The sequence below is a fragment of the Erpetoichthys calabaricus genome, chromosome 4 (assembly GCF_900747795.2).
Source record: "Erpetoichthys calabaricus chromosome 4, fErpCal1.3, whole genome shotgun sequence".
In the NCBI taxonomy this organism is placed as follows: Eukaryota; Metazoa; Chordata; class Cladistia; order Polypteriformes; family Polypteridae; genus Erpetoichthys; species Erpetoichthys calabaricus.
The window spans coordinates 100,614,688-100,633,527 of record NC_041397.2 but is presented as its reverse complement, the minus strand read 5'-3'; positions in this window follow the sequence as shown (position 1 = coordinate 100,633,527).

Genomic DNA, 18,840 nt, shown 5'->3' with positions numbered 1-18,840 from the left:
AGTAGACAAGGGAAAAGAAAAACATATTAGCACAGCAATCAAGGGTGCCATGTCTTGCAATGTGAGGCGTGAATCCAGGCAGGCAGTCCTTCAACTTTCACGGCGTGTGGTGTGGATAGAAGAATTTTGGAATGATCCTCTCCACCTAGGCTGATGCCAGTGTTTCCTCCGAGTATCTCGAACCAGGATCCAGGTGCCCAAAGGAATTGGTAAATCCTTGGAAAGGGGGCTGGTCCTCCAGGCTTGATTAACCTGCTGGTGGATTTCCTTCAACGAGGTTCGCAAACCTGCAAGACTAGAGAGAAGATCATTGTCCACAGTATGCAAATTCACATTACAACCATGCCAACGGGCATGGGACGTCCGGTCAGAATCTCAAACGGCGATAGTCCCAGTTGTCGGTGTGTCCGTCCCCTTAGTCCCATTAAAGCTAAGGGTAGTGCATCCGGCCATGATAAATTAGTTTGTTCACAAATTTTTGCGAGTTTAGCTTTTAAAGTGCCATTGCATCGTTCTACGATGCCTCCGCTTTGGGGATGGTATTCACAATAGCCAGGTGGTTAATTCATTTATAATGGAGTTCACAAAATGAGTGCCATTATCTGTTTGTAACTTTTGAGGGATACCCCATCTTGGAATAATCTCTTTAATTAGTGCTTTAGCTACTGTTTTGGCATCGCTGTGTTTTGAAGGGAAAGCCTCTATTCATCGGGAGAACACATCGACAATCACAAGACAATATCGGAACCCTTTAGACGGGGTTAGTTCAATGAAATCCATTTGGAGGTGTTCAAACGGACCCATTGGATTAGGGGTAACGGCGGGACTTACCTGAGTACCTTTTCCCACATTAAACTTTTGACATATTGCACAGCATCTGCAAAATTGCTCTGCATATGTAAAGAAACCTACAGCTTCCAATGTTTTTCAACATCTCGAACCATGGCATCTCTACCTGCGTGATTCGAGGCCATGGGCGATTTTTGCCATTCCTGGGAAAGAGGCTTTTGGGAGAAAAGGTTTGTTAGTGTGTTTATGAGTCCAGACTCCATCAGAGAGGGACCCTTCTTTGGACCATTTTCTCCTTTCGATATCCGTGGCTGCACTCTGTAAAGAAATAATTTGATTATCAGGGTCCTGGTCATTTCTCTGTTGGAATAAAGAAATTGGTGTGTTATTATATGCAGCCTCTTTAGCAAAGTGGTCAGCTAATTCATTTTCTTTGCTAACAGGATCCTGTGTGAGCTATCATTTAACAATCGCTAGCTTCGATGGTTTGGTTATGGCTTCTAAAAGGGATTCGATCAATTTCTGATGTTGGATGGGTTTGCCAGTACTGGTCTTAAGTTGTGCTTAAAGGTTATCTATGCAACATACTTAAACGCGTCTTTTCCTTCATGCTTATTATTACAACTTAAAACATACGTGCTTGAACCTATCAAGTGTGCTGACCACTGCGTCACCATGCTCTTCCTTTATAGTACCTAAAATACACAACTTCCATTCATATCACAATTAGACACATTCCACTTATCGCCAAAAAACTTGTCTCCCTTCTCATGTAATATTATTAAAAGAGTATTTTTCCTTCAAACTTGATCAGGGTTTAAAAGGAAAAACACTTTTGTATATTTACAAGCCTTAAACAAAAGTGGAGACATTCATTTGCGTTAAACCAATTACACAAATCGATAATTATCTTTTTCAGTTTTTAGTTAGAGCTCTCCAGTACTGGTCTTAAATCCCCTTAGTTTCCATAGTGCTCCATGATCATGGCAGACTCCAAAAGCATACCTGGAATCTGTATAAATTGTTACGATCTTCCCTTCGGACAGCTGACATGCTTGAGTGAGTGCTACGAGTTCAGCTGTTTTGTGCACTTAGCTTGATGAAATTCGATTTGCTTCCAGCAGGCGGTCCCCTTGGACCACTGCGTAACTGGTTGAGGGTGCTCCATTTTTCAATTGTAACATTTGACAAAGTACAGAGTACATTCTGATACTCATAGGGATCCCTTTAATACACTCTATAACACACAAAATCACCCAAACCATTTTCAACACACTTCACCCCAGCATTATTCTATATTCACACCACATTTGGAAACAATGCAGCAAAGGAAACAGAAACAAATGGACTATTAACTCAATGCACACGTCACAAGAAAAAAGAAAAGGACAGAAGAAATTTCATGAGAACTACATCCGTGCTTGCTAATACAGTTTCTGTTGTTGCAGCCACAGCACGAAGACACGGAGGAAGTGCTGCGGCCACTGGATCCAGTTTTTTAGAAAAAAATAAGTCACCGGTCTTTGTTTATCTCCATGTTGTTGCGTCAGTACTGCATTCATAAATTGCATTCATAAATCCCTGCTTTTCGTCCACGAACAAAGTGAATGGACGAGAATAATCAGGCAAACCTAGCGCGGGCGCAGATAAAAGAGTAGTTTTGAGGTTACAGAGAGCCTTCTCAGCCAATTGTTGCAACGGCTGTGCTCTTTCAGTAAAATTTAGAACCCACTGTCTGCAGTAGCCCAGAATACCTAAAACAGACATAACCTGTTGTTTTGTTTAGCTGCAGCTTAACCTTAGAAACTTTATGGCCATTGTCCCCCAAAAACATTCTGGGTATCTATTGTACAATTTTCTTCCCGTAGCGCTACATATCATTTCCATCTACATACTGTATCCCGTCCGGCCAAAAGCCTTCTAAATTTTTGGGCAAGAGCTTAACCAGAAACACAAAGGGCTTCTCTGTATCCCTGAGGCATGACAGTCCATGTCCATCGGCGGTACCGCGTTTGACGAGATCGGGATGTACGGCGGAGATGCCAGCCTCTGCTTCGGGAGACAAAGGATATTGGGCACGGTGCGGGCGGAAGGAGGATTTTGGATGGATCACCAGAGGCTCACAGTGGGCTATCCTTTGAAACACTACTTTAGTTATTAAATGGTCAGGAGTATCAAAAATACCTGGAGTAACTTGTAACCAGTCTGTTCTTTCAAGGCATTTTTCCACCCATGGTCCTATTTCCCCCCATTTAACAGTGTGTGTTTTGGCAAGATAATATATGTGCTGTGAGCATGTAAGATGAACAGAAGCAGCTGCCTTTGTGGATGAAATAAAAACACAGTAGATGTGAAGGGTTTCGGGGCAAGTACCAGAAGTAAGGAAAGATTCTAGCCAGGTGGTGTCTACTTCTATAGGGAAGTATTGGGCAGTACAGTGTAAAATGTCAGGGGCCTGTAAATTGGGAAAAAAAACAAAGGGAAAAAGAGTGTAGGGCTTTGAGGAGAATGGTGTGTGGGGAAATATGTAAAGTTCATGCTGCAAAAGAGGGTTTGGGGTAAGGGGTAATTTGACACAACAACTTGGGGGTTGAACAAGGTATGTCCGCCAGGACGTGACTGGACTTGAAGAGGTTGTGATACTTGAAAAAGGTGAGGTTGTCCAGAAGCAGTAAGCACAGTAACAGTTTCGTTCGAAGTAGGGACCTTTGCCAGCGAGCGAGTGGCACCAGTGTCGATTAAGAAAACAGTCTCAGTGCCATCAACGAACAATGTCAATAAAGGATCAGTCTCTGAATTATGGGTGAGCAAAGGTAGTTGAAAAGAGTGGCTGGAGGTCCCAGCGTTTTCCTATGGCCAGTATTGTTAGTCAGAGGTGTCAGAGGAAACAGGTGGAATAAGGGGAGGTGGGGGCTGTTGCTGTCTGTGAGGGCACTCCCGATGAAAATGTCCAGTTTCACCACAAGCGTAGCAAGAGTAGGAATTAGCATTGGAATTTAAGGGAGAGGGAATAAAAGGATTCTTAGTGTGGTCAACAGGAGGAGCTCTAAAACCACCTCGTCCTCTTCCTCGTCCTCGTCCCCTAAAGCCATATCCTCGACCTTGGTCAGGAGTATTCCTGGTATAATAGTTCATCTGTGCTGCCAATAATTTGGCATGAGAGTCCGATTCCTTCTGCTTAGTTTGTTTTTCGGCATGTTCAGCATGTCGTTTGACTTCATCAAACGTGGCACTTTCCCACTCAATACAGGAAGTGCGGACCTTGTTTTGTATATCAAGGCGCAAACCGGAAACAAAAGGTGGAACTGCAGCTCGGGTGCGGTCATCAGCATTTCCCAAGCCCGAGTGATTAGCCATAAGGTCTTGAATCCTATGTGCCCATTCATCAACCGTCTCGTCTCTCTTTTGTTTTGCAGCAGAAATAAGGGACCAGTCCGTTCCTTTTTTATATTTTTCTGCAATATTTTGTCTCAACGCCTCCCATTGTGGGTTAAATTCGCCTTCTCCACCCATCCCCTGTCCTCGAGTTAAAGCTGGATTCCATACCCATGGAACGTCATTGCGGACACCCCTGCTAACAGTGGCCCATGTGGTCCCAAGCTTTCGACGAAGTACCTGGGTCCATTCAGCAGCATTAGGCTTATACATGCTATCTAACTGATCAAGTTGTTCAACAAATTTTAGTCCTCCTACTTCCTTTGGATCTGGAAGTGCATTCACGACATCTTTTAGTTCTTGGATGTCCCAATTCCGATTTATCATAACTGTTGTGGGATTTTGGGGTCCAGCTGGATGGGCAGGGTTATAATGGGGATTGGGAACTTCTGTTAAAGGGCAAGTAAGTGAAGGTGAAGGATTAGAGGAGAAAAAAGTTGGAGCTGGTTTGTGACTTCGAGTGCATTTGGAGACGGGGGTTTGTCTAGTACAGGGTGAGTCATAGTGATCTGTGCCTGGGGAATCATCGGGAGAAACTTCTGCTAGTTGTAGTGCAGGGGGGGGCAGTCGGAATGGGGAATAGAGGAGGGGATAATAGAGGTGCCTGAGGTTGGTTCTGAGGAGGGGAAAAAATAATAGGATAAGGGGAGGGGAAAAAAATAATAGGATAAATCTAAACCTGTTTTCTTTTCTATAAATTTTCTAGGAGACCCATTTTTACGGGGCGTCTGTTGATCCTCCGAAAATAATCCCTCCAGCACTAATGATTTTGATCCCCCTGTGCGGCGATTAACAGGCTTACTGTTATAAGTTCCCATTATGTTCCCTTGCCCTCCCGGGTCCTGTATTTAATTTTCCAACTATATACTGATTCGCCTAATCCCTTGTACGTATGAATCAGCGAGGCATTAAGTGTGCCACTCACTAAACCTAAACTGTTCCCTTCTTAGTTTCAAGGGGAGACACCTAACTATCGGTACTGATCCAGTTCCCAGGAGAACACGGTTTTGTTGCTTATTCCGTATGTAGATTTATTTATTTTTCCATAGCGCTACGTATCTTCCATAGCTACATATCTTCCATAGCGCTACGTGTCATTCCGTTCCTAACAGCAATCCTGTAATCTGTGCTCTTTTCGGTTTATATTTCCATACCACCCCGTTACTCGTCCCGTTAGCCTGTCCGCTCACATCCCCGGATTCCAGCTCAGGTGACTTCGTGTCCGATTCGGTTCAAGTCTCCATCACCTTAAGCAACCCGTTGAGATATGAGTATGACTAGACGGTCAACAGGAAACTCGCCCTCCCGTTATTTAGAAAATAAAAAAATGTTCGGAAATCCCCCGGTGCTTACCCCAGCCTGGAAGTGTGCAAGCTCTGTCTGGAAATCCGTTCAGTCACCGTGGATGTAGCAAAGAGGAGACCAGGGGCTCCTCACGCAAGAACTGTTTCAGGACAGGGCAGTCCTAACTTTTGCCGGAGCTGCATGCTCTGCTGCCGGAGCTCAAGTTAACGGCAGTCCGCTGGTAAGACGGATCACTGAAATGGTCTCGCTGGAGGAGTCGACCGGCCGTCTCTTGCCCCACGTCCGGGCGCCAAAAACTGTGGACACTTTTTGTGACTGAAGACAGAGAAGAAAATTAAAATTAGTCAAAACCTTTTATTAATACATACCAGGCAAGGGTAAAATGTCAGAGAAACACAGTCCTAGGACACCGCACTTCATCTGCCTCGAGCGCAGATGTCTTTGTTCTTTTATACCTTTCTAATCTCCTGATCGTTGACCACGTAAGCAAAAAATAGCATCCTGACTCATTGTACTTTTCCAATTTTTGTAAAGTCATTACCCTAAAGGTATATTTTCTTGTCACACACATCATCAAAAGAAACTTCCAGAAAGTATACATGCTTTTTGTCACGCACGCCAAACACAAACAAGTTTCATCACTCTGTCCTATTTTCTATACACACATACATTTTGTTCAATTACATCTTTTTATGTTTTCACAGTTATTTCTAATATCATTAATTTTTTGATTGAAAAATGCAGCGATAGCCTCACAGGTTTTACTGGAAGTACTTAGGAGGCATTCCTTTGAGTTACTTGGGTTTAACAGACGATCAATCGTCGAAAATAAGACTCTGGGATTATTAGCATTGTTATTTATAATCTTAGAGAAATAGCAGCGCCTCTCAAGACGGACTGTGCTATTGTATTCTGTTATTTTAACTTTTAATATTTCATAGTCAATAGTTAGTTTAGTTTTCCTCCATTTACGCTCAGCTCTATGGCATGTTCTCTTTAAATCAGACACTCTTTGGGTCTTCCATGGTATAACAATGCTAGAAGATTTTTTAACTGTCTTTTCAGGTGCAACTAAGTCAACAGCAGCCCTCACTTTAGTATTAAATCTTTCCACCTTACTATTTACATTCTCCTCGCTATTATAGTTGGCACTATAAACGGACTGATTGGTTAGAATGTTTGAAAGTTTTAAAGCTGCTGAGGAGTCAAAGAAGCGTTTTTTAACAATATGCTTCTCATGAGTGTTTTCTATCATTATTTCTATATTAAATAGTAGAAGAAAATGGTCTGATAGACCCGTATCAATGACCTGCTTTATATCAACTTTTAGTCCTTTAGTAATTACTAAGTCTAACGTATGACCTGCTTTATGTGTAGGCTGATTAACGAGCTGTCTCAAATCAAAAGAGTCCAGGAGGTTCATAAATTCTTTTACTTTTTGGTCACATTGATTATCTATATGAAAATTAAAGTCGCCAACTATTAAGAGTGTGTCATAGTTCGTAATTAAGATTGACATTAAGTCAGAGAATTCCTCAAAGAAAGACGCATTGAATTTTGGAGGTCTATACACGGATAATACTAGAACGTGAGAATCTCCCTGAATAATAATGGCGAGATACTCAAAAGACTTGAATTTACCAAAACTGATATTTTTACATTTTAACCTGCTTGAATAAATGTTTGCTAGCCCTCCACCTCTCTTTCCTTGGCGATCAGCACGAGTAAAACTGTAATCCGGAGGCGCAGATTCGATTAAAACAGCTGCGCCATCTGAGCTAAGCCACGTTTCACTTAGTGCAATAAAATCTATTTTTTTATCACTAATAAGATCGTTGATAAAAAACGTCTTGTTAGTTAAAGCTCTAATATTTAATAGTGCCATATTCAATGTTTCGGAGGAGCAGAGATGAATACTATGTGCGTTATTGATATATGGAACAGGAATTAAGTTATTTTTATTAGCGCCGCTCTGCGTGTATTTTTTGTTTAATCTATGATCTGTTTTTATAGTTTTAATACATTGTTCATCTAAAGTAGTAACTTTAATTAAATTATTGGTATTTATGCCGTATTGCCTAGATTTTCTATGTGCATTAAGATTGGTTATTACAGTATTTATGTTGTGCACTTTTATGGAAGATTTTATTAAACAATTATGACCAAGCACAGGAGTGGCATTTCGGAAGGGGTTAAAAGCAGAGATAGATAGTCAAGATAAACGAATTACCTTGGATATGTTTTCGGAGAGGACCTGGGCGCCGAAGCTATTCGGATGCAGGCCATCTCGCTTGAAAAAACGCGGTCTTTCCCAAAAGAGGTCCCAGTTGTTGATGAACCCGATGTCTTGATTCTTGCAGAAGCCCTGCAGCCAGTTGTTTAAACCAAGCAGACGACTGTAGTACTCATTTGATCGTCTGACGAGAGGGAGTGGACCCGAGATGAAGATCTTTGCCGATGGGGTCCTCTCCTTTGTGTCTTTAATTAATGCAGTGAAGTCTGCCTTGAGGATCTCGGACTGTCGGTGCCTTATGTCGTTTACGCCAGCATGTAAAACAATTGCTCCAACTGCCCTGTTCTTGTAGATCGCCGGCGCACGTCTCGTCACATCTCGGACACGAGCACCGGGAAAACAAGAAACAAAAGATTTTCTATTAGGGCAAGTGATATTGAGGTTCCTAACAATAGAATCACCTACCACTATTACATCACCAGGAGCTGAAGGCGAACTGGGGACACTTAGGGGGTCAAACCGGTTCTGCGTTACGATGCTTGCCTGTGCCGATGGAGGTGTTCTGGCCTTGAATATATGAGCAAATATGAAAATATCATTTTAATACAATTCAGATTCAAGGAGACTGAAGACAATAATAATAGCATCAGGTGCAAAGTAGGAATGATCTCTCATCAGGGCACCAGTCCATTGTAGGACCCATAGACATCGCACCTTCAAAGTAACACATGGGTTACTACAGAAAGAAAACAAATATTAGACAGTACCTAGGAGACTATTCAGTCTTGTTTCACCTTTGCCTTTAAGCCTTATTAGTATATTGTCCATTTATTTTGAATCCCACACAGTCCAGTGCAAAAATTACAGGATGACAATTCCTACAAAGGGCACCAGAACATACTAGAACATTAGAACAATCTAGACAAGAACAGGCCATTTATCCCAACAAAGCTCACCAGTCCTGTCCACTTACTTTTTAAATAACATCAAGTCTGCTTTTGAAAGTCCCTATAGTCCTACAGTAGTCTACCCCATTACTTGGTCACTTATTCTAAGTGTCTATGGTACTCTGTGTAAAGAAAAACTTCCTGATGTTTGTGTGAAATTTACCCTTAACAAGCTTCCGACTGTGTCCACATGTTCTTGATGAACTCATTTTAAAGTAACAGGCTTGTTCCACTGTACTAATTCCCTTCACAATTGTAAACACTTCAATCATGTCACCTCTTAATCTTCTTTTGCTTAAACTGAAAAGGCTCAGCTCTTTTAATCTTTCCTCATAATTCATCCCCTGTAACCTAATCACTCTTCTCTGGACTATTTCCAGCACTGCTATGTTATTTTGTAGCCTGAAGATCTAACCTGTAGACAGTACTCTAGATGAGGCCTCACCAATGCATTATAAAGCTTGAGCATAACCTCCTTGGACTTGTATTCTACACATCATGTTATATAACTTATAATTCTGTTAGCCTTCTTAATGGCTTCTGTACACTGACATCTCATAAGGTGTACTTTCAATTTCCACACCTCCCATTGTGTATTCAAACATAACATTTTTACTTCTTACATGTAATACTTTACATTTACTCAATTTCATCTGCCAAAAATCTGCCCAAACCTGTATGCTGTCCTAGTCTCTCAATAATGATTCATCTTCTTCTTCTTTCGGCTGCTTCCATTAGGAGTCACCACATCTTTTTTCACATCTTCCTGTGCTCTGCGTCTTGCTCCTTAACACCCACAACCTGCATATCCTCTCTCACCATATCAATAAACCTCCTCTTAGGCCTACCTCTTTTCCTCTTACCTGGGTGCTCCATCAACATCCTTCTCCCAATTTACCCAGCATTTCCCTTTGCACATGTCCAAACCAATGCAATCTCACCTCTCTGACTTTGTCTCCTAACCGTCTAACTTGAGCTGACCCTCTAATGTACTCATTTCTAATCCTATCCATCCTCAGCACAACCAGTGCAAATCTTAACATCTTTAACTCTGCCACCTCTAGGTCTGTCTCCTGTTTTTTGGTCAGTGCCACCGTCTCCAACCCATATAACATAGCTGGTCTCACTACCGTCTTGTAGACTTTCCCTTTCACTCTTGCTGATACTCATCTGTCACAAATCACTCCTGATACTCTTCTCCACCCACTCCACCCTACCTGCACTCTCTTCTTCACCTCTCTTCCACTCTCCACGCTACTCTGTATTGCTGATCCCATAGATATTTAAACTCCTCCACCTTCGCCAACTCTACTTCCTGCATCCTCACCATTCCACTTACCTTCCTCTCATTCATACACATGTATTCTGTTTTGTTCCTACTGACCTTCACTTCCTTACCTCTCTAGAGCATATCTCCACCTCTCCAGGGTCTCCTCGACATACTCCATACTCTCGCTATAAATCAGAATGTCATCAGCAAACATCATAGTCCACGGGGACTCCTGTTTAATCTCATGTGTCAACCTGTCCATCACCATTGTAAATAAGAAAGGGCTCAAAGCCGAACCCTGATGTAATCCCACCACTACCTTGAATGCATCACTCCTACCGCAGACCTCTCTTGCATACGTCTCTGTCACTCCCAACTTCCTCATACAATACCACAAGTCTTCTCTGGGCACACTGCCATATGGTTTCTCTATGTCCACAAAGACACAATGCAACCCCTTCTGTCCTTCTCTGTACTTCTCTGTCAACAACCTCAGAGCAAACATTGCATCTGTAGTTCTCCTTCCTGGCATGAAACTGTACTGCTGCTCACTAATCATCACCTCCCTTCTTAACCTAGCTTCCACTACTCTTTCCCGTAACTTGATGCTGTGGCTCATCAATTTTATCCCCTTGTAGTACTACAACTCTGCACATCCCCCTTATTCTTAAACATCACTACCAGTACACTTCTTCTCCACTCCTTAGGCATCCTCTCACTTTCCATGAGTGCTTTAAATAATGATTAATCTGATTCAAGATTATCTGCCAATACATCTAGATTGGTATCATTTGCAAACTTAACCATCTTGTTAGTTATTTTTCTATCCAAATTGTTTAAATATAATAAAAATAGCAATGGTCCTAGCACTGTGAAACATCACTCTTAATGTCAGGCAAATCTGATAAGGTTCCACACACCACCACCCTCTGCTTCCTGTGTCTGAGCCAATTTTGCACCCATCTACAAACATCACCCTGAACTCCCACTTCATTTAGTTTGATGCCCAACGTCTCATGTGGCACCTTATCAAATGCTTTCTGAAAGTCAAGATAAGTAATATCATATGCTCTGATTTGATCATTTGCTTTTGTTGCTTCCTCATAGAATTACAGCATTTTGATAAAACATTACTTCCATTTTCTGAACCCATGTTGACAGTTCAGTAAAACTTCTGTTCTTACCATGTCTTGCTCAATCTTATCCTTAATAATTCCTTCCATTAATTTACCTGTGATGAACATTATGCTTACTGGCCTATAGTTGCTTGGATCTACCCGGTCATCCTTTATATATAACAGGGTAATATTTGCCATTTTCTAGTCCTTTGGAATTTCCCCAGTGCATAGTGACTTCCTGATGAAAAATAAAACTGAATATTGAACAATGTTAGGCAGCACCTAGTGACCTACTTATACTTTTTCTCTATTGTTTTCCAGTTATATAAAAATATTATAGTAAATGCAAAATAGATACAATATCATTCATAATATTTCCTTTATGTTAAATAGTTATTGGAGAATCTTATTTATGCATACAGGTATGTGTTGAATATTTATAATGTAAATAATATTTAAATTAATGCTTTCTAAATATGGTATCCTAATACTTCAGATTATGAATACCTTGGCAATACCATGGAGAGAACAGAACTAATTAAGACATATGAGGTTCTAAAAGTAAGCATATAAGAGACCCTTTTCATTGTTAAAATACAAAATGATAAATTAAATCTATACACAATATATTAACAAATGATCTAGGTATGTTTATGACCTATCTTTGCAAACAGACATGCAAGTTTATTAACTGGTGGCCTTGATTTCAGGAGGTCGCTGCAGAAGTTTGCAAAACACAGAATCTTGATCACATCAAAAAACACAACAATGTTTATTTCAATGCACCATTGAGACAAGTACATCTTTTTAGCTAATGCATTTAAAAGATTGTAGGCACTGATGTGTGATACTGAGTTATGTGCCAACCCTGACATTGATCTCGGATACAAATGAAAAAGTAAAAGCTTATTTATTAGGTAAGTCCTAAGAAGAAAGTTCAGCAGTCTAATAGCATTCAAGCCATCTTTTTACAACCTCTGAATATTCTCAACAGATGCTGGGCAGCCTACTCAATAGACTTGATTATTGACTTGTATTATTGGGCCTTAGGAAAGCATGCTGCTCTGCTCTGGATCTGCTAATATCTTACATTATTCTTTTCAATTTAACACATTAAGCAGGCTGACAAAACCATCATGTAAAAATCATAAAATGCCAGTGTGAAATGCTAAATCATACAAACGTTTGAAATGAATTATATTTTTCTTGTACATAAAGGATTTTTTAAAGGGTACCAAACTAAACATGCTGAAAAAGTAACCTAGAATGAATGACAAACTAGTGTTCATAATGAAAAAGAAGACTTTATGACCTACATTGTAGACATTATCCTTTGTTATATGTTTTAGTCTTTCCTGCAGAAAATATTGTATTTGTTTAAAAGAGAAGATTATGTGACTGAACCGCTGCAAAAATACATGCATTTTAAATATAATTAAGACTGTCCTGCTATGCAAAGCACCATTCATCGGAGCAACTGCTGAGCACTCTAATTAAAACACTCTGATTCTTCTGCAGATGAAAAATGTTAAGCAGAGAAGAATTAGATCAGCCCAACAGTACATGGAGATTATTGTGTCGCATTTTGCATTTGCTGATCTATACTACCAAGATCCATTTCTCTCTCATGTATCACCATGGTGGTTTGGAGCTTTCACAGTTCTTCCACCCCAAGTTCTAAGTACATCTCCCATATCTAATGTAGGAATGACAGGAGCACTGGTGGTTGGGATAAGAATTGAGGTTGAGGATGATTGCTTTTGGTAACTTAGGCACTGCGAGTGAATATTTGCATTTGATATGAATCTCCACACTATTCTTCTGATAGGGCTTGGCTTGGGAGGAGTGTCTTCAATCTTAGGAGAACTCGTTTACTGCTTCATCTTTCCTTTTCACTATTTTGTGATCAAAAGTTTGAAGCTGAAGTTTGTGCTCAAGCATGGAAATATTAGTTTTGATTTGTAGACCAATCACCTGGGGCCTCATGCATAACACCATGCATAGAACTCACACTAAGATATGGCATACAGACAAAAGTGGAAATGTGCATACACACAAAAAAATTCAGATGCACAAAGCCGTGTGTAAGCCAACTTCCACACACTTCAGCTCCATAAATCTCGGTCAGTGTGAAAAGTAATGTGCCTGCCGTCCCACCCCGACTTCTCACAGATTTTTGCATATTTTAATATCAATATGAATATCACCTCCCCCGTTCAGTGTTTATTTAAATGACAATGGCAAAAACGTGAAAAAACAGAATTTCAGCAAATGCGAAGTGGAGTCAAGGAAAAACTTACCATTTGTTGACTTAAGCAGTGATATCACACTAGAATCCATGAACTCTACAAAAAAACTTGTAATCCCTGGCCACCTTAAATTCCTTTGCACCTCTCCATTAGCGTCTTTTGTTTTGTAAATGTATCAATCAGCACAAGCAGCCTGCTGTCCCATCCCCCTACCGCTGCAGTCAACTTGGACAAAAAGTTCTCCCAGCTCAAGTCTTGTTTATCTCGGTGTGAGGTGCCTGGAGTTGTATAGGGTAAATAATATATAGCTATTTGGAACACATGCATTTCATGTGTGTTCTGTGTCTACAACAATCTATGTAAATGTAGGATGACAGGAAATGCGAGAAATGCAAGAAATGTTGGACACATACCTAAAACAAACTTTTTTCATGTTACAGCGCTAATGACAAAATTTTGACATGAAGTGTATAATGTGTGAAGACCGTTGGGTAGTGCAGCAGTAAGACCTGCTGACTTATAATCAAGAGGTCACGGGTTCGAGCCCAGCCGCTAACCAGAATTACCGTTTTGAGTAGTGAGCTGCTCTTATTGTTACTATTATAGAATAAAACATACATTTGATTTGAGTCTGTAACAGCCGGGATAAATTTATGGTACTTGCAAAGGTTACCGTTTTATTTTTATTTTTCAGTTTTATTTTCTCAGTCACGTTCACGCTTCCCCCAATCTGACACTGCTGTTTTTAAATAAAGAAGTGCTGTAACAGAGGTGAACGCAGATGAGGACGAGGGTTCTACATCGGAGAAAGAGTACAGAACCCCTTCCCACAAGAAACTCCCACTCAAACATATGAACAACACAGCTGCACCAGGCGTAAAGGCGAAAGATGGCAAGGCTTGGATGCAGCAAGAGGTCGGGCATCGTCCTGCCAGTGAATATCATTAGTCACTCTGCCACACATGTCCTTCAACGAAACAGCAGGGCATGCTGAGCTCACCAAGGTATTGTGCAAAGTTCTGTTTGTGATTATGTTTTGTGATGGTCTTTATATGAAAAACATGTATTTGTTACTTATATAAAATTGAATGTTATTTACCTATTTACTTTGATTTATTTACTTATCTCCCTACAGCGGAAAGTCAGAAGGAGAGTGCTGAGCTTTCCTGTGTTTGATTGACACAGGCATGCTGAAAAACTACATGTGCAATGTCACTCCATATTCAGGAAAAGATCCCAGTTATACCACAGGAGAAATACTTTCCAATACTAAGGTCATAAAGTTTATGAAACTTAACAACAATTGTGTAATGTGCGACAGGAGCTTTCATCTACAGCTAAAGTCTTTTGCATACTGAAGTAGCATTGTAGTCTTTTTTTAGGAGAAAAAAAGATGCAGAATTTGTCATCAAAAATCACTTTCAGTTTAGCAGGAAACAAGACACTGTATCTGATTTCGGCTTTGCGTAAGCATTGTCTAATGCTGCAGAATGAGAAGGAGGAGAGGAATCTGGGAAAATACGAATGTGGTTATTTTCAAATATAATCTGCTGTTTCTGTCTGAGAATCGACATCAAATTTTCATTAACCCATAGTTTGTCAAAACTGACAATCAGGATTCTTGGCTTTGAGGCATCCGATCCACATATGCAGTAAGCTGCTGAGATCTCAGTGTCCGAACTGAAGTCCACTCCAATCATTTTAGATAATAGTTCAGCTATGAATTTCACTGGATTTGCACAATCGAGGTTTTCAGGGGGACTTTCGATTTCCTTCTATATCTGTCTTCCAGTGCAGCTAGTTTTTCACCAAGCACTTTGCATTCAGATTCTACAGCAGGTGTTTTATGTCAGCAATGGAAGTTGATTGTTCAGCTTCTTCAGTAAGAGTGGTAAACGTTTGCTTAACTTCTTCAAGATGAACACCAAGTTTGTATTCTCAGTTTTCCTATATTTTTCATCAATTCTTCTTAGAATGTTTTTAAAGCTTACAGCAAATGTACCTCCTGGTATTTTATATCCTGAAGCAGCTTGTTTATTCTGCTGTTAATTTTGTCATATCTCTTGTGTGTATCCTTCTTTATATCCTTTATATGCTTCTTTATGTCACTCTTTATATCATTTATATTCTCCCAGAGTGCAGTAATCATTACCTTCAGCTCAGACAGTTTGTTTCCACCTTCTCTGCTCTCCAAAAGCAGAGATGCATGTCCAGTTGGAGCTGATGCTGTTGACTTATTGGGGGTATTGATAGCAGTTGACAGTGGGGATAGAGAGGCCATGCTCAGTTCTGATAACCCGGCCGCCTCACTCACAGTTTTGCTCCCACATTCCCACTTGGCTGGAGCCGATGCTTCCAACTCAGTCTCTAGCTGGCTGTATCATAAAGTTGAGACAAGTTTAGACTTTGATGAAACTTTTGCTACACATTGGAACTCATGACTTACATTAATAAGCATGGATATCTGAGGAAAAATGTGGTCAGTATTATAGGAGGAACCAATGGTTTGTAGTCCTTTTGCAGGCAAAATTCATCCTTGCCTTGCAAGTATTAGGCAAAATGCTCACGTAGTAACACTGCTTCTAAACACTCTTTTGAATTTGAGAGTATCCACACATGTTTCTGTTCTTAAGAAGAATGCAACTACCCAAACTGTGTCGCTGTGGGTTTGGTGTTATGCGTAAGCTGAAATTGGAATCAGCACTAACTAGTTTTGGTATCTTGGCATCATAGCAAGCTAGAACAATAGCTATCATTAAAATGTGATTTACCTTGTTGAAGGCTTGCTTCTTTGCTTTCTTTCCATGTCCATCCTTTGTCTTTCTTTAGGAGTTTGATCACTGGTTGAGGGTCTGTGTACAGTTCTGGGACAAATGTATAAGAATGTCAATCATTCTCAGCATTTTCCAAAACTTCATTGCATTGTTTGGACTAGGCATATCTGTGATCACTTTAACTTTATTGGCATCTGGTATAATACTGACACGGCTGATTTATTTTATTGCCTGAAGGCTCTCATTATTCTCACCTTGACCCTTGCCATGGACTAGAATATTATTAATGACAACCACAGTGCCTGTATATTTTTGTAAAAGTCTACTCAACATGAACCTATGAACCTGTGCTCTATCTCTGAAAAATTTAATGGGCTGAGATGATCGTAAATGACAGTCTAATAAAACAGAATCTTCCAACATGAGTTATGAAACTGAAAAATGTATGCAAATTTGGTCCAGCAGTATCCGTCAAATGCCAAATGAGGCATTCAGTGTGGAGAACATACTAGCACCTGAAAGTCTAATGTTGGAAACATGAAGCACTCACATTCTAAAGCTTAATTTAGATGCCTAACATCATCACAAATTCTGATGGGGCCACTTTTGTTAACTACAGGTACATTCACAGACATACCCTTCTGTAGGCTAAGTAACTTCTTTGAGTATTCTTAGTAACTGCCTCAGTATAGCCCCTCCTCTACTTTAGGCAGCAAGGAAAAGGTAATTCCCTGTGGTTTGGATATGCTACTGTACATGGCATTCCTTTAGACTTAAGCTCAATTTTGACTGGTTTGCAGTTCAACAGACCAATGTCTCTAAAAACATCTTTAGAGATTTCATCAACTCTCTGCATTACGTGTATTACACAGGCAGTACTGCAGCTCATTAGATTCATATATGGCCCTTAATCAAACTACATGTATAAATCTAATTTTGACTCCTTTTTTGCCAGGAATTTTCCCACCCAATTTTGTTTTCACCAAAGCGATATTATCTTCTCATAAGCGGAGCACAACATTATCGAGATATCGATGCCTGTGTACATTTTAAACCTGATAGACTTGCCATGCATTGACCATGTCTCATTTATGTCAGTCTTGCCCACTATTGATTCAAGGAGAAATGCATTTTCACTTTTACTTGCTGCCAGTTCCTTCACATGTTTAGCTTTTTCATGCATTGGCAAGCTGACATAGTTTTTTGCATTTACTACATCATTTATTTTGTGTAGGTCATTTATTCCATCTGTGTCTTCGATTACATTCTGTGCATTCTGTGATGGATTGTCTATTACTGTGTTTTCCCGAAAATAAGACAGGGTCTTATATTAATTATTGCTCCAAAAGATGCAATAGGGCTTATTTTCAGGGGATGTCTTATATTTATTCATGTACAACAATACACATTTATCCAAATACAGTCATGTCATCTTCTTCTGGAATATCGTCATAACTCTCCACAGTCAAACCCTGAATTCCAGCCTGAATTTCTTGCTACTCCAGCCGCTTTTAGGATCCCCCAGGATCGTTGTGCGTTTGATGAATGGTTCGATGTGGTGAAGCATACTGCCGACATACAAATGCTTTCGTAGTGCTTTTATATTTAAGTGTTGCATATTCTCCAAATTAATGACACGATATATATTTAAAAGCCTTACATACCATCTTCTGTGCCGTCTTTTTTTTTTTTTTTGCACCTTTACAATACCGTCAGAATGTACAGCGCCATATTTGAGCCATTGAGAAAAAAAATAAGGACATAATGAAAATGTCTATTTTGTGATTAAAGTAAAAATTTCGGCTTTAACCTTGAAATGTCCACTTTAACCTCGTAGTTTACTGTATCATTAAAGCAGACTGTCATAAATGTCATCTTAAAATCAACCCAGTTGTTAAATCGCTACGTGCTTCTGGGGCTTCCTTCTGAACTGACAGCAGCAATCGCCCCACAGAACACATTACATTTATAATATTCCAGCAGTCTGCACATTTAGAATTCTTAGATTTATACATGATATCACTTTCATGATGAAATGCATTAAAATATGTATGTTACATTTTACAGATAAATCGTTAACTTTGTTTAAATAATGAACTCTGCTAATAGTTACACATATGGGGTGGCAGAGTGGTAGCACTGCTGTCTCGTAGGGAGTCATGTCCCTTGTGTCCCTTGAGTTTGCATGTTTTCCTGGTGGGTTTCCACAATGGGCTCAGTTTTCCATCCAAAGGCATGAAGGTCTGGGGATTTGGTGAAGCTACAATGACATTAGTGTATGTGAGTGCTTGTGTCCACCTTGCGATGAGCTGGTGCCTCGTCCAGGGATTTTGTTTCTGTCTTGCACCAATGCTGCTGAAATTGCCGTATCCCCGAATTGATGAATGTAATCATTAAACATCCTTTTCACAGATATTGTGGCAAGGTGTCCTTGGCATTTAATGGATGTTTTGGGCACATGCATCGCATCGCGTGAAGTATAAACCTGGCCTTAGGTGCTTTACTTTTCAGTTGACGATCTTGACTAGGGCTTATTTTTGGGGTAGGGCTTATATTACAGAGCAGCCTGAAAATCATATTAGGGCTTATTTTCAAAGTAGGTCTTATTTTCGGGGAAACACGGTATCTGAGTTTCTATTCACCATTAAAGAATCTCTCATTTCTGTGCTGTAAGAGGTGAATTTCACTCACTCTAGCCAATATTCCCACAGTTTGCGTTT